Source organism: Balearica regulorum, chromosome Z (assembly GCF_011004875.1).
Source record: "Balearica regulorum gibbericeps isolate bBalReg1 chromosome Z, bBalReg1.pri, whole genome shotgun sequence".
Taxonomy (NCBI): Eukaryota; Metazoa; Chordata; class Aves; order Gruiformes; family Gruidae; genus Balearica; species Balearica regulorum.
In genome coordinates, this window is record NC_046220.1 from 57796210 (window position 1) to 57812696 (window position 16487).

The window sequence follows — 16487 nt, forward strand, 5'->3', positions numbered from 1 at the left end:
TGTACTACAACTGGGGAGGGGGGTAAGAGGAGGGTTTTTTTTCTTTGCTTTGCTCTCCAAAGGATGCTTAGACACTGACAGATCTCCAAATGCAATGGCCCCTTTGTGACCTTTGGGCCTGAGCTGAGTGAAAGAAACAAGAAGTGAGCTTAACAAAGACCTGAGACAGCAATTGGGGAAAGTGAAGGCAGAGCTGAGGTTTAATAGCCATCTGCTTTTTGTCCTGTTTAAAATGAAGTGTTCGCACACTTACTTGCAACCTAAAAAAAACCACACACACCAAAAAACCTGATTGATGCTAGCAGACCGCTTTCAACATCCTCCCTCAAATATTCTCTCAGTACAGATATAATAATATTTTCCTGTGTTTCTACTAGCCAATTTGGCACTAGGCAATTAAAAAGAAATGCAGCTTCAGGGGGAAGCGGATTAGAAATGTAACTTGCTACATAGTTTTGGTATGATGAACTCTTAATTAAAAACACATTACTAATTCAAGGTGTTGAAAGAAACAGTCCACAGAACTAAGTAGTTTCTTCCAGTCTCCATCCTCATTTTAACCGATATGTTTTATTACCAGGCTTTGAGAAATTGATTCTACATTCTCATTGAACAAACAGGCCATAATACAAAAGCTAAAAAGAAGCAACTGACTAACCCTTGAGATGCTCTTGATGTTTATTAACTTATTTTTACTACAGGTGGCATAAAACTGAACTCCTGAAGCTTCTCCTTGTGACAGACTTGTTTATTCTTTTATTACTTCTCATTAAAACAAGTTTTGGTGGCCAGGCAACTCTCAGATGTGCTGCTTGACCTACCACCTGCCCAGTTCCAACTAGATCAGTGCCTTCAAACTTAGCAGCACAAAAGGGATCAACTCGATAAAACTCACGCCTGGCACTTTGAACTGCCAAATGCCAGATCCAGAGCTGACATTACTCCAAGCCTCTCACAGGGCTCTGTTGTGATGCAAATAATGTAAAAACACCAGACAAAAAAACTCATTAAACTGGAATTAAGATTTATAAGTAGCAGGCAACTGGAAGGAAAAATCAGGGTTAAAAGGAACACCAAAGAGAGATGTACAAAGAAGAAAGTAGGAAATGGCTGTTTATAATTACACTTCAGCAAACATAAGGAAACACAGGTACAATGACAGTCCGGCTCATCGGGCAGCCTCCACCACCGGCTCTGCCTGCTTTCCTTCCCCAGTGCAAGGTGTGTGTGCCCACGCCACCCTCGGTCCCCCCACCGAAAGCCCGACAGACTTTGCCATCCAGCCCTGCCTGTGGGCTGAGAGCACTGACAGCATTTTAACTTTGCAGCCTCCTGCCCAGCCCGCCAGTCACATCGGTTGGCAAACAAGGCTAATACCAGCAGCAAGCCAGTGCTGTGCGTGACCTGGAGCCAAGGCCAGCCCAGGTCCAGCCAAGCTCCCAGCAGCTCCCCAGCTGCTGACCAAACAGGGAATTGAACAAACCAGGCAAGCGCAGAGGGAACACTCACATGGTATTAGGTCAGGAGTTAAAATATCTCAGTGACCTGCAACTTCCATCATGAGCAGGACTGATGAATGCCAGAGCCACATGGAAGAGAAACTCATGTACAAAAAAACCCATCCAGCCTCTGATGCAATTTCTGTCACTCCAGATAGCCAGCAAGGCTAAAGCAAGAAGGGTCTTCTCCCTTCAGACAGAAACTAAACCATGACTTAAACTGAAGTTTTGAAAGAACAGTTGATGAAGTGGATGGTGCTAGTAGAGACTTCCTAGATCAGAGAGGAGCTTAGCATCTCTGTCTAGCAGGATTAATATTATCCTTTTTTCATTTAAAAAAAAAAAGATAACTAGGAGCCTTCTTCACCTGTAACTCCATCTTTAGCTTCAACATTGGCACTGACAGTACCATGACCATCATTCACCTCACCTGACTTCAGTCCCAATCAGGCCATCCAAGATGAATTATAAGCCTGGCATGGAGCACAACAGCCTTTTTTCCACAGTAATAAAACATAATTTATACAGGAATATACAACAAAAATTGTGGCTATTCTTCACCCAGAATAGAAGCAGCCCTGTAACAACCAGCTCTCAATTAACAGATTAACAGTGAAAAGAAATCGAAACACCACTTCAAAAAGCATGCATCAATCAGGCTGGAAAAGTGTTCACAATTAAGAAAATACCAGATTCCTGCAGAAAGCAGGAAGAGTTTAAGAGAGCAGCCGGCAGAGCAAGCACCTGCTTTGTGCCAAGTGCTCAGCTGGTCACAGCCCCCATCCAGAGGGGAGGACAGCAAGGGGCCTGGTCCACAGCACACACCACCCAGATGCAAACAACTGAGGCTAGAGAGTACTAAATGGCACCTCAGAGCATTGGCGCATTGAGACCCCTGGCCACTACGTAGTTTATCACAGGTCAAATTCTGCTCTACTTCTAAGAGGATGACAAAGATACAAGTTCTCAGACACACATGGACAAAACAAGATTCAGGCCAATGTTTCTTGCCAGGAAAAGTTTCCTTTCTGCAAACTGCCACGAAGTAGTATGTGTATCTTTTATTAGATACACATACATTTTCTCTGCAATGCTGAGGCTTGAACTTGGTACCAAGAATAGCCCAGTATGTCTTCTTTTTCCATTTCGAAAGCAGAACATCTCGCAAGACTGCAGCAGCATGAAAAGTCTGTAGTTTCTCACTGCTGCTGTGTTACTGTGAGAGGCAGCTATTTCCCCTCCCCACACTTGCAATGAGGAGAAAAGGAATTGCATGGCTGGCTCATGACTTCCACTCCTGGGATAGTCCCTTGAGACAAAGTTTAAAACTAGCAGAAATTTGATGATAGGCTGAAAACATGAAAGGAAAGACAGTTTCTGAAGACAAAAAGTTTTACTTGTCAGATTAGAGGAGCCCAAATTCTGTCAGGGACAGCTCTCACTTCTTCCTTTTATTTGTTCCATTTTCTTCTTGTTGCCTGCCTTTTCTGTATTGTCCTAGAGACTTTGAAACACGGAATCATAGAATAGTTTGGGTTGGAAGGGACCTTAAAGATCATCTAGTTCCAACCCCCCTGCCACGGGCAGGGACACCCTCCACTAGACCAGGTTGTCCAAAGCCTCATCCAACCTGGCCATGAACATTTCCAGGGATGGGGCACCCACAACTCACTGGGCAACCTGTTCCAGTGCCTCACCACCCTCACAGTAAAGAATTTCTTTCTAACATCTAATCTAAATCGACCCTCCTTCAGCCTAAGGCCATTACCCCTTGTGCTGTCACTACACTCCCTGATAAACAGTCCCTCACCAGCTTTCCTGTAGGCCCCTTCAGGTACTGGAAGGCCACAATTAAGTCTCCACAGAGCCTTCTCTTCTCCAGGCTGAACAACCCCAACTCTCTCAGCCTGTCCTCACAGGAGAGGTGCTCCAGCCCTCTCATCAGCTTCGTGGCCCTCCTCTGGACTCTCTCCGACAGCTCCATGTCTTTCTTGTACTGGGGCCCCCAGAGCTGGATGCAGTACTCTAGGTGGCGTCTCAGGAGAGTGGAGTAGAGGGGCAGAATCATCTCACTTGATCTGCTGGTCACACCTCTTTTGATGCAGCCCAGGACATGGTTGGCTTTCTGGGCTGCGAGCACACGTTGCCGTCTTGTGTTGAGCCTCTTGTCCACCAACACTCCCAAGTCCTTCTCCTCAGGGCTGCTCTCAATCCATCTTCTGCCCAGCCTGTAGCTGTGCTTGGGATTGCACCAATCCCCATGCAGGACCTTGCACTTGGCCTTGTTGAACTTCATGAAGTTCACATGGGCCCACACCTCAAGCCTGTCAAGGTCCCACTGGATGGCATCCCTTCCCTCCAGCGTGTTGACTACACCACACAGCCCAGTGTTGCCAGTAAACTTGCTGAGGGTGCAATAAACATAGCAGTCAAGGGCAGGGTGAAAGAGGAGGAGTAAGCATGACTTGACAGGCAGCAAACAAAGCATGTGCTAGATAGAAAAGTTACAGGAAATAAAAGGAGTCCAGAGAGCCAAGACAGAGGAATAGCAAAAGCATGAGTACAGCCAAGATGTGAGATGCTTCACAGACACGTCTGGGCAAACATTCAAGGCCACGAGGTAAAACTACCAGAAGCCAGGAGTTACCATCATGCTTCTTTGTACTGCAATACAAACTATCCTAAACATCTCCCGGGAAAGACCCACAGGCAGCACCACAACTTCCACTCCAGTGGCTCTTTCAGAGCTGGGTGGAACCAGTTGTGTTAAACATCCAAGGCTCCCCCAATCCCTCTGCAAGTCAAAACCATCTCAGCTAAGGTCAATCTCTTTCTAGCAAAAGCTAGGATAATATATTGCAGTTAAATCCTCACCTGCAAGGCACCATTGCTTTAATTAGATTCAGTCAAATCCAGGTCTTTGCAGTCTAGACATGGTTTAGCAAGTGCTTTTATGTGAGTAATTCATTGCAAGAGAACACAATTCTTAGAGGAATTAGAAAGATAATTCATCACATGCAAAGTTTTATCTTGAGCTTACCTCAGTTTTGACAAAGAAAACCTCACTGGATTTTGACAGGGCAAAGACAGCCTAAGCTAGGTTTTCAAGTGTCAGTCCAAGAGAAGATTCTGCTTGGGGAAGGAAAGAAAAGAAAGTGTTTCTCCAAGCTTAACACTTTTCCGAAGTTTAGCCAGCCACAAAAGGCTTTCTGTTCAGAGCAAGAGCATTAACATTACAATTTTGCAACACAGCACAGAAACATGAATCTTGAGGCAATGCCAAATGCAGACTTCATGACTTACTCTGGCCCTTCCTGTAGCCTCTGTACTACTCCAGGTTTTAGGCAAAGGTATGAAGATAGACAAAAAGGAGAGAGAAAATGCACACAGAGTACCTACTGCTTCTCATCTACAGCACAGATACACTGGTCCCATTCTCAAGGGCCTCCCCTGCTCACACACCTACTTACAGAAAATTAAGGCAAGCAATATCAAACCAGCTTTGTGGCTTGACGACTTCTGGGTTGAAATCAAGGTGATGAGAGGTTCCAGCTCCACCACTGTCAATTTGACTAAGCTTTAATATACACACAAATGGCTGTTGGGTGACAGAAAATGTAAGTGCCAGCACTGCTGTGGTGCTCCCAGCTGTGCATAAATACATATTTTATTGTTATTTTTTATTTTCCCAAAGAATCTCTGGCAGAGCATTGGTAAGACATGGGGAACATCAGCCCAGTGTTTCTGAAGACTGGATGTGCAGGGGAAAAGGCCTTACATACCCAGCTAGTTCTTCTACAGGGCAACACCAGTATCACAGGCCAGCCAGTCTTCTTTGTATTGAAATTCTCTGAGCACCGATACAAGAACAGCTGTAACTGGACATTGCAGTAATACAGTATTAAACGTTCAATTAAAAGTTGTACTTGAATGTACCAGTAAGCATAAATAGTCTCATTTTTACTCAGACTGTTGAAGAGATCTTATTTTCTGCAACTTAGTAAAAAGATAACCCTGGGTCACTTTTGTGATGCAAATTAACAAGTTGCTTGAAGGAAGAAGGGGAAAAAAGGTCTTTTAACTGAAACTACAATGAAACTTCCTTCCTACACAATAGTCACAGAGATACCAGCACCCACTGTGCCTCCCCTCCTCCAGGACTCCACGGCTCTCCTTCAGGCTGTGCACACCCAAACCTGTGGCCCCCTGATTGCACGCTCTCCTCACTCACCTGCAGTCACTAAAAAGACCTGGAACCACCCAGAACTGATGCCAGATGCGTTAAACTGCACTTGAAAGCAGAGGATGTAAATTACTACCCTTCGATGAAGATGTAGCTACAAGGGAACTCCTTTACCAAGCAGTAACAGCCTCCAAAGCAAAACACAGTCCCAAATGAAATGCAGCTCAGGAATGTGAGCTATGTGGGCAGGGGGGCTCTGATGGATGTTAAGGGAGACGAGGAGGAGGCAGGCTGGTTTCACAACTGACAGTAGTTTCCTAGCTAGAGCAGAGGATCAGCCTAGCCGCCCTCCCTTGCCCCACGTGTGTGTACAAACAGGCACACTGGCACACACTGGCAAACGCAGAGCTCAGGAATGTGAGCAATGTGGGCCAGGGACTAGGGGGGTGGGGGGCTTCATTGCCTGGTAGAGAGAGACAGGAGTGGGTATGAGGGAAAGAGCACAAGACCAAGAGGCAGCTGGGGTTGCTGCAGGACCCCTTTGAAAGAGGGGTCTATAGAGGGGTCTGCAGTCATGAGGCTTGACTGCAGGCTGCAAAGCAGCAAAGGGTCCCTTCTTGTCCCACTCAGCCCATGCCTGTGGGGAAAAAAAAAACCTTTATGTGCAACTTTGCAATAAACCTGTCATTAATTTCTACCAGCTGAAACTGCAAGTCCCCTGTTTTTTGTCTAGTTGCTGACATGAAAAACATACTAGCATTAAGTGTAATAAACACATGCATTTAACACTTCCTGAGCCAGAGATGTGATATTCAGCTGTACAAGCACAAGCCTTTTCTCCCCCAGGCTAACAAAAGATGGAATTGCCACAGATAAAACAGACCTGACACCCTCCCAAGTCTACTTCAGCCAAAACCAACAATTCCTGACAGCGTGAAGAACATGTTCAGTCACCTGCTATTTTTAAGGTTCTTGAACTCCATTTTATTTCCACCATATTTTCTTGGTCCACAGGTCTCAGTCCAACCAGAGAGTCAGTGAACAAGCGCTGCCCGCACGAAGGGGCTCACGCCAGCAGCCACCTCCCACCGCTGGGTCTCGCTGGAGCGAGCACCGACTGCATCTCCTTAGCACGCCTCATGCACAACTCGTGACAATCATGATGTATGCATGGACACAAAGAAGGGTTTGTTTTCCTTAAATTTCCCCAGCTGAGAAGGCTCCCAGCAGCCACTAGTATTTTTGTTGATGTGACCAGTCTCGCAGGTTACTTAAAAACGTGACAACCAGTAACAAGCAGCAGCAGTGATGGGGTGAGAAACTACAAGAAAAACAGATAAAGACCAAGTGATAAATCACAGATGGGATCGGGATCATGATTAAGGCAACCCCCACTCTGCACAGGGGCACACATTAGAGCCCTTGTCACTTGAAAAAACATGAGTAAAACAGCCCACAACACTCCAAGAACAAAGTAAGAAGCATGCATGAAGTTTGTCACCCTGGTTAAACGATGCTGACAAGATACATAAACTGCAGCTAATCATGCCAACATCACTTTCAGCACCTTCTGGTTTCAGAGAGATTCAATCCTAGGATCTTCTTGCAGGTGATTTTATCTCATCTGGGAAAGTTACCAACTTGACATGCACAGAAAAGAATCGAAGACTGGTGGTAAAGTACGCCTGTGGAGAAAATGGTCAATGACACCAGAATAAGACTAGCATTCATCTGAGGAAAGAACACTCTTCAAGAGCTCACCATAAAAAAAAAGCAAGCTAAGAGTTTAAGAACAAGTTCAACACCACATGCCAGGAAGGAGTGGAACTTAAACTAAAAATCTCTTCTTGTGTTGCTTTTTGCAAGTCTTAAGATTAGTCTGGGATAAAGACTGTTGTTTTAAAAGCAAAGTTGTTTACTGAAAAATGTGTAGTTTCTAAAAAGTACCATGAAGCAGCTTAATTCTAATTCCACTCATGTAAATCAACACTGAATACTTGAAAAGAGCCAGATGACTTTTAATGCCTTTAAAAAAAGCCCCAAACCTGACTCTCCTGCTCAAGAACCCTAACATTTTAAAGTTTGTTTGTTTTGTTGGTTGTTTGTGGTTCTTTTTTTAAAAATACCAAAACTGGCTTTTCAGCAAAACTGTCGAAGGGCTGAAACTGTAGAAATCACAGTAAAAAATGGAGACTTTCTGCTTTGTGGTTTGTTTATAGAAAACTGGAGATTATGAACAGAGTTTAGAGCAAATTTAAAACTTACATTTCTATTAACATCTTCATTGTGAAGTGGTTTCAAAACTGAGTGACAACTGCTCTTCAGTCAGCAAGCCCATTTTGGCTTGCCAGTCTCTACAAGACAAAGTGTTACTGCCAGATGGACAGAAAGCCAGAAAACACAGAGCAGGTTTAAGAGAGCAAGAGAAGGGTTCCAAAAAGCCTAGAAGAGCTATAGAAATCCTACTTTGATACAGCTGTAAAGTCCCACCTTGGTATAGCTGTGCAATATTCCTTAACGTCCATATGCAGTTTTGACAACTCTCCTCCACTTTGCTAGGATTTCTCCAGCTATTCCACACCCATCTTTTACTTCTGCTTTTCTGTGCACTTACACCACACGGAACAAAAAAGCTAAGCCTAGCCTGCCAAATTACTTCTGCTTCCTGTCCCCATTTGCCCCAGAAACCCAATTACAAAGCTAACTCATGCTAATGGGGCCTGAAGGGATGCACAGTCACACTCAGCTACATGACAGATCACAATGTATGAACAGCCCAATTTTCACCCTGGTTCGGTATCTGAAACGTAAACAATGCACATTGAAGCTATCTATTGCAGAACTGCAGATACATCTTGGTCTACCCATGGGTAATTGGAGTGAAAAGGCAGATTCCAACAGACAAGTCATTATCCATTAAAGTGCTCTGCTAAAAAACCCTAACAAACTCACAAACCACCATGCAGTATAATTGACCCCAGCATCAATTTCTACTCTGAAGAAAGATTCAACTGAACTAAACATCATCTCTCAGCAGATATTTTGCTGTGTCTATTGAGGTACACCCACTGAGGGAAAAAAGCAAGGCTCTGCTCTAGTGCAGCCCTCCAAACACTGGATTGCAGTGGGAAGCGGATTATGTCTTAATATATCTACCTAATAACTTTGCAAGGATACCAAAAAGGAGTTGAAACAGTACAATCTGTCTACTAGCAGCTGGGTTAATAACAAAGCACTGGTGAGAAAAAACCCAAAGCCTTAAACTGCCTTTGCCAAGCTGCAAAACAGAGAAGACCTATCAACCCTTTCATTCCAATTCCTCTTCTGTCAGAAGTCTGGAAATTGAAACAAACTCTGCAATATTGTTTCATTTCATAATTATGCATGGGCCATGTCCCTTGTACTTTTTATACTCTAATTTTAAAGCACACAAAAGCCAAAAATAGAAAGGCTCTCTAGTCTGAATCCAAAGATAATTTTTTCCCCTCCAATCACTGCACTTCTTGGCAAATTCTCTGGAGAAATACCGAAGAGACACAAAAAACAATCATGTATCTTTCTTTCTCTGTCCAAACCAGATTAGTCTGGAGTAACTCCTGGAGATCCCCTGCATCACCATATGCTGAGACAGGGATGAAAAGAGCAACATTTGCAGAGAGTTCACTATTGTCTGAAGCCCTTGGGGTTTTGGGGTTTTTTTTTTTGACACAGCTGTTCCAAAACAGCTCAGGAATGAGCCCCATCCTTTTCTCATTTAACAGCTCATGAAGTGAATGAAAACACTGTGGCAGAAGCCCCACCATGCACAGCCGTGTTTATGCACCTAAACAAACACATTCAACCCCTGACATTGTCTCACTCCAGGGGAGACTCCCAGCTGTTAAACTGGGAAAACAGTTCCAGTTAAAAAAAAAAAAGGGAAAGAGTCAGAATAACTCAGGGGAAATCACTGTTTTAAACTAAACTCTTCCATCTTTGAGGCAAGAAGTTGCAGGCTGGTGACATGCATGAATATGAAATGCAAGGCAAGAAGCTTTCCCAATCCCACCAACAGAGTAGGATGCTTCTGATCATTGTGTGCCAAGATGGTCCTAATGCACCAAATTTTAGAACAAGTCACATTGGTTTCCAACAGTTTACAGGCTCAAGAGGGAATCATAGTACCATGATTTCATGCCTATTAATTTCTGACACAACCCCACACTGCCACTGAGAGGCTTCCCACCCTCTCCTGCTATGCTGGCACAGCACGTGGGACGCTGTGCATGCAGAGAATACCCTGGGGGGGTATTTTGGCAGGTTAGTTTCCAGCCAGATCAGCGCTCCAATCTGTTTCATCCCACAGCCACATAAATATTAGAAGAAAGAAGCGGCAGCAAAAGTGCAAGAGGAGAGCTTGCTGCTTTCAGCTGGGCACAGATTTACTGCCTACCTGAGGCCCCTGTAAGGCCCCTGTGGCACGGGCAGCTGCAGTGAATGGGAGGGAGCCAGGAGGTGTGGAGGCTCATACGGATGCCAAATAAAACAGAAACAGTTCTGACACCACTTTAGGAATTCACGATGCAAAATCTAGGTCAATCTGGGCAGCACCCTCCTCAATAATGACGCTGCAGAACACAGAAGTATGTAGAAATCATTAAAGAGGCTCTGAAAAAACACTTCGTTTTTAACAAACCAAGCAAACAGTATTTGGAAGGGGCTGGGGAATTATGTAAAATAACAAAAGCCACATAAAAGCTAAATCAGTGCTTCTCCTTACATCAAGAATGAGGGATGATCAAGCTATGTAAGTAGGGGGCTGAAATGTGTGCGCACACACACTACAGAAGTCATTATCACTGCACAGCAGCCACAAAGGCTACCAGCTCAGTGGGGCCAAGAGAATTGGACACTTGTGTGGGTGACAGCCCTATCTGGAGCTACACTTCAGAATACCAATTGAAGTCTTCAGGAAAAAAAAAGTTGAGGGACTTAGGGCTTAAAAGTCAACGTCTACTAATTACAGACCCACACAAGCCATAAGGTAAGGGACAGATGAGCCCTCGGTCTTAGGTGCGTGGATACTGAACATTTCTCAAAGCCTCTGGTACAAAAATCTCTCGGCACAAAGCAGCCTTACCAGGGCTGGCGCCTCATCCAACAGCCAACATTACAACTGGTTTTGCCTCCTTGGAAAACACAGCATCAGTGCAATCGACTCCTGCCAGGGAACTACTGCTTCATGTAACTGCACTGGTCACCCTTTGGGCAGAGAAGATGGTAGATCAGTAAGAAAACCCCAGGTCCTTGGGATAAGGCACAAGTACGTTTGCGCAGTGAATAACTCAACAGTAATGCCAGCACTTCAGCTCTGCAAAAGCAGCTGCAATGAAACACTTCTGTAGTTCCCCAGCGTCCCCCAACAGCTCAGGGCACATACAGCCCAGAAGGGCAACTTCTACTTCAGAGCACTGGCACACGATGAAGCAGGTTTTAGAGATCACCAAGCCAAAGCAGACCAGCAATCCATCCTGGGAAGTGTGGTGCTATGAACATTTGACCAAGAGACCCAACAAGGTACCCCTACTGCCCTCCTGGACATCAATCAACAACAACCACCGCCAAAGTCAGAGATGCCTATAGGTCATGGCATACACAGCTGCAGAGAAGATCACAGAATCACAGATTGGTCGGGGTTGGAAGGGACCTCTGGAGACCATCTAGTCCAACCCCTCTGCTAAAGGAGGATCACCTACAGCAGGTTGCACAGGATCACATCCAGGCAGGTTTTGACTCCACAGCCTCTCTGGGCAGCCTGTTCCAGTGCTCGGTCACCCTCACAGTGAAGGAGTTTTTCCTCATATTGAGATGGAACTTCCTGTGTTCCAGTTTGTGCCCGTTGCCCCTTGTCCTGTCACTGGGCACCACTGCCAAGAGTCTGGCCCCTTCCCGTACACATCCACCCTTTAGATATTGATGAGTATTGATGAGATCCCCTCTCAGTCTTCTCCAGGCTACACAGACCCAGCTCTCTCAGCCTTTGCTCATACAAGAGATGCTCCAGTCCCATAATCATCTTTGAGAAACAGCCCGTGCTTTGCATGAAAGACACTCTTCTCTCACTGCCATTTCTTTGTCCTGGGCTCTGCGTGCCATGCAGCAACACTCCAGTGCTTCAGGACAGCACAGACACCTCCCTCTGCACAAGGAATGGCACAGCGGCACCATCCTCGAGTCCAGAAACAGGCTGGGACACCCCCACTGCTGCCCAACATCCTCCTCCCACCATCACCTTCACCAGACAATTTTCTGGAGACACCTCATTTCACAGAAACGCAGTTACAACCTCCAACCCATCAGGGCAGATACCTTGTTCTAGTTTGGGCTCCCGCGTGCAGTAGGAACCCTGTACACAGAACAAGTACGCAAACAACAGTTTGACTTATAAAAAGGCCAGACTCACTTTGACAGACTTGCTTACCCACAATTAAGTTCCAACTGCTCTCGTCGGGCTCCTGCGTCTTCAGTCTACTCACATCTCTGAAGAATTAAAGGGACATTCAAAACATGCGTTCATGACTCATGTTTAATTGCCAGCTGTTCTTCCCCAGTACAGCTCTAATTAGAAATCAGAAGCACATTTTTGAGCACAGAAAGAGACAAAAAATTGGCATTAACTGCGAAGGGAAGCCTGTGGGAGCATTTTAAGCCTAGCAGGATGCCTTCTTCTAAGTTGTGCTTCAGCCAAACTAGTCATTGGGCTTAATACAGGGGTACCAGCCCAGGGCCTGTGATAGCCTGGAAGTGAGATCAGGCACTCTGGCCATACATCCTGAATGACAGAAGTCTTTTCATTCCTAGCAAAGCTCAGAAAGCACTTTCGGTATTCACAACAGCACCTTAAAAATAATTTCCTGCTTCCTCATCACGGGCAAGTACATCTTTAATACTGAAGAAGTGACTATCTCCACGTACATCTTTCTGCTATTTTGCAGAGTTTGCCCTAAACTAGTATTCAGATTTAACTGTAAATCTCGCACCACTGTCATGATTGCAGACACAGTTTCCCGAAGTAAAATACACTGGCAGCATTCAGCGTTACAGAATGAGCTAGACATTAGTGTACAATTCATAGTACAACACTGTTAGGAGTAATCTGCATAAAATATATAAACTGCAAAAAAATTATCAATTATACTGGTTGTTCATTCTTGACATGTATTATTACTTCCCTTCAGGTCCCAGACTTTTGACAGCTGGGAACAGCCCCATAATTTGCATGTTATTTCCCCTCGATATGTAGCATCTATAATGGGAGCAAGAGATAACTGTGGAGTGTCAGAGTTGACAAGCCTAAGTGCTTTCCCTGATTTCTCCATGAGATGCCTAAATGCCTTTTTACAGCACCGCAAATTATTCAACCACACAAATAGATACTATTAAGATACTTAAAATGAATCATTTCCCACCAGAACCAAACACATTTAAGTTTGATCATAAGTCTGAATCTCTAGTCAAGACAAACTTATTTCAGTGCTTACACAAGGTTCATAAAAAGATAGTGACTTTTATATCTTTTTATATAGCTCAAACAAAAAACTTTTCAAGTAAATCCTGTAAAAAAATACAGCTGGCATTTCAAGCAATCTGTAAACTACATCTGCTGCATCTTTAAGATTATAGGTGGAATCAAAACTTTTCACAAGTTGTTCACTGCTACTTCATGTTGCAATTCCACATTAACTTCTCTTCATCACTATGACATGGTAACCTACTTATTAGCTTAACACTTGTCATCTTGCCACAACCCACAAAAATTTAGATAAAATTCATACCCACACATGTATAGACACATAAGCTTTCAAGCTACTTTGTAAGTTCTGTGTTTCCTGCCTTTCTAAAGAGCACAGGAAAATTCAGATGGATCAGACAGTCCAAGCAGTGACGCCTGAAACTTCCACTGTGGCCCATTAGTCAATTCCATTAGCTAAATGACTAGAAAAAACCCTCCTTCTCCATGACCTACCACTACAACAGGTGCTGACACCACAAGAAAATTTGCAACTGTCCTCAATTAACAACTAATGCTTTAGTAACTAAAAGCACAATCAGCTGCCCATTTCTGACAGCTCTTCACAGTGGCTCTGCAACATTTGCAAAAGAGATTCTTCACTCAGACATTTGCATTTCACTTTCAGCATCTATTATTTAGACATATAGGGCACTGCAGAAACTGAGACCTCAAGCTGTATCCGAGGCTTACAAGCCTGAGAAAACTGCCAGAGTGGGAAAAGGCAAACAGATACTGAGAGGGAACAACTGAACAGACTCATCTCATACAAAAGTCATTCACGGTATGAGAAATGCATCCATTGCCAGCTCTCCCAAGGAGGTCGGATTTTTAAACACCTGTTAAACTGCCACCTAAAACCAATCCACATTCAGTTTTCAACCTAAGGACCCAGTTTTATTCTCAGTTCTCCAGTGCAATTTTATAGGAAAGCCTAATCTCAAAAGAAAACAGGTCTGTATGAATTTAAAAACTACGACACTCGGGATCCCCATATAGGCTGGAGTGCTACGTAAGTTGTCACCAAGTTACCCACAGTGGTCATCAGTAATTTATTTAAATGGCAGGATCATGTTTGCCACTAGAGAACAATCCACCTCAACTGATGAATTTCCATCTAGTTAGCATTCTGGCAATAAAAAGGGAAAAACCTCACTGTGACATCACACAAACGAAACAAAGAGTTCAGCATAACATCACATTCCACCAAGCACATGGTCAGCAATGTCACAGATTCTGAAGGGCACAAGAGCCTGTATCCACCTGCGCTTCTGCCCAAGCTGCTCTCTGGCAGCTGGAGTTACACTGCTGCTGGGGGCAGGGGGGATAGTGCTGCCCCCCAGCACTGGTGTCACCTGTGTTTCCCCACCCCCAGTACTGCATGGGATGCTTGTGTGGGATGCTCAGGCAACAAGCTCCCACACCCAAGACACACTGCCCCTCCAGCCCTGTACACCAAAGCTACAACCTCTTTCACTCAAAATGGCTGGAGGAAGGACCCAGGCCTCCCTGCCACAGGACACCACCTCCCCTTCTGCTGAGGGGACAGTTTGGGGGTCAGATCTCATTTTACCTGGTCACTACTGTGGGGCAGGTGTTCCCAGCCTGAAGAGAGACAAGATTTCAAAGATGCTGCTTGCTGTGGAGACAGAAGGACAGCTGGCACCACTGCCCAGCTGGCACCCACTCCCTTTGGAAATTTGACTCCAGCACTGAAGACCCAAGGACTTGAAAATCCTCCCCAATGAAAATGTCAGGGCTTTCTTTGCACGCCTTGGACATTTAACAAATTAGTTCAGCCTTTCTGAAACTCACATTAACCTGATTAGCCTCCTCTCATCTATCTCATATTTTCCTTCCCTCACAACACGCACCCACACAACCTTTAATCAGATCCAGTAACCTTGCCAGAAGGGGTGAAATAAAATACATTCAATATTTTTAATCAGCAAATTGCCATGATCACCTTTCCTTGCTGGCAAAGATGCAAGGTTGTTAACTAAGCTACAGAACTGCTAGATGGGCTCTGCTGTTAATTAAATGAGAGCTTTGATTTAACAAAAAACATGCTACACCTGGCCTTAACACCACTACAAGAAAGTTAAACTTAGGTTGGTCTAATGTGAAACCCAGGGCCAAAGAAGTCAGAAGAAAGTCACTATCATTACTGAGGTTTGTAATTACGCTCAAATCAGTTTTTTACATATAATTGTGTATCAAGCTATAGGGCCTCACAATGTTCTTTGTTTCAGAAAGAGTAAGATGGTTTTCAAACACTTCAGTATGTCTTTAAGAGCTTCTTGAGATCCATGTTAGTTAAAGCATATTCATAAGCAGAGCAGCAAAGCCCAAGACCTCTCCTCCCACCTCTAAAAAAAAAAAAAAATTAAAAAATTGTCTACTGTCTTTTTAAAATGCCCGCTCACCAGGTAGACTATATCCAAGATACCCCATTTAAACAAAGCACCGATGAACACAACTCCCGCTGTGGATGTGACCCATTCCCCACAGGCTGGTACCCGGTCCTCCCCCCCCCGCCTCCCCTGTAGAGATGCTCCCCACCCCGTCTCGCCGCACTTCCATCCACAGACGGGCAAGGGGGAAGCAGCCAGCGCTCAAGGTCGGGGGGAACAGCCGAAATCTGCGGTGGACGTACCGTGGCCGCTCCGAGGAGCTCACCGCTCAGACGAGCGCCGCGCGAAGGGCAGGGCCGGGATGCACCCCTGCTGCTCCGAAGTAGAGACGGGATGCAGCGATGCACAGGATACCCTCGTCCGTGCCCCCTAGGCAAAATCAAGCATTTTTCTCCAGCCGGGCAGCGGGTATCGGTACTAACTCCTCTCCACGACACCCTCGCGTACCGCTGGCTGTCCACCGGGACCGCCGCCTTCCTGCCAGCGGGGCAGCGCCGTGGCAGACCGCCCGCTCCCCGCACCGGACGGACCCAGCGGCTCCCCCCGGGGCGGGCTGCTCCTCCCAGCGAGATGGGCAGCAGCGCCGCGGCCCCCCGGGCGCCCCCCGCCCCATCCCCATCCCCCGCCACTCACCTCCGTGCTCCGCGTCCCGGCGGAGTCCCGTCGCGGCCGCCGGCGGGGGGGTTAGGAAGGTGGTGGTCGTGGTGGTGGGGCGCTCGGAAGCCCCGCAAAACTCCAGCCCCCCCGCCAGCCCGCACCGCCGGGAGCCCGCAAACTCCTCTTGCAACCGCTTTGTACCCGCCGGCGTCCCGCACTGCGGCTGCGCGCTGCCCAAAATCAAC

The 16487-nt window shown here is 45.7% G+C and overlaps 1 protein-coding gene across 3 annotated transcripts in view; it reads right to left on the minus strand.

The window, feature by feature from the left end:
• The window catches only part of KANK1 (KN motif and ankyrin repeat domains 1), a 130369-nt gene extending 113882 nt beyond the window's left edge, over positions 1–16487 (minus strand). Inside the window, exons 1-2 of one of the 3 annotated variants that reach the window (XM_075739485.1) lie at positions 16279–16487; positions 15888–16014 (exon numbers count right to left, since the gene is read on the minus strand). The gene's annotated coding sequence lies outside the window, so the exon portion shown is untranslated. The remainder of the gene's footprint in view (positions 1–15887; positions 16015–16278) is intronic. The other 2 variants (XM_075739486.1, XM_075739482.1) reach the window with 2 other exon arrangements.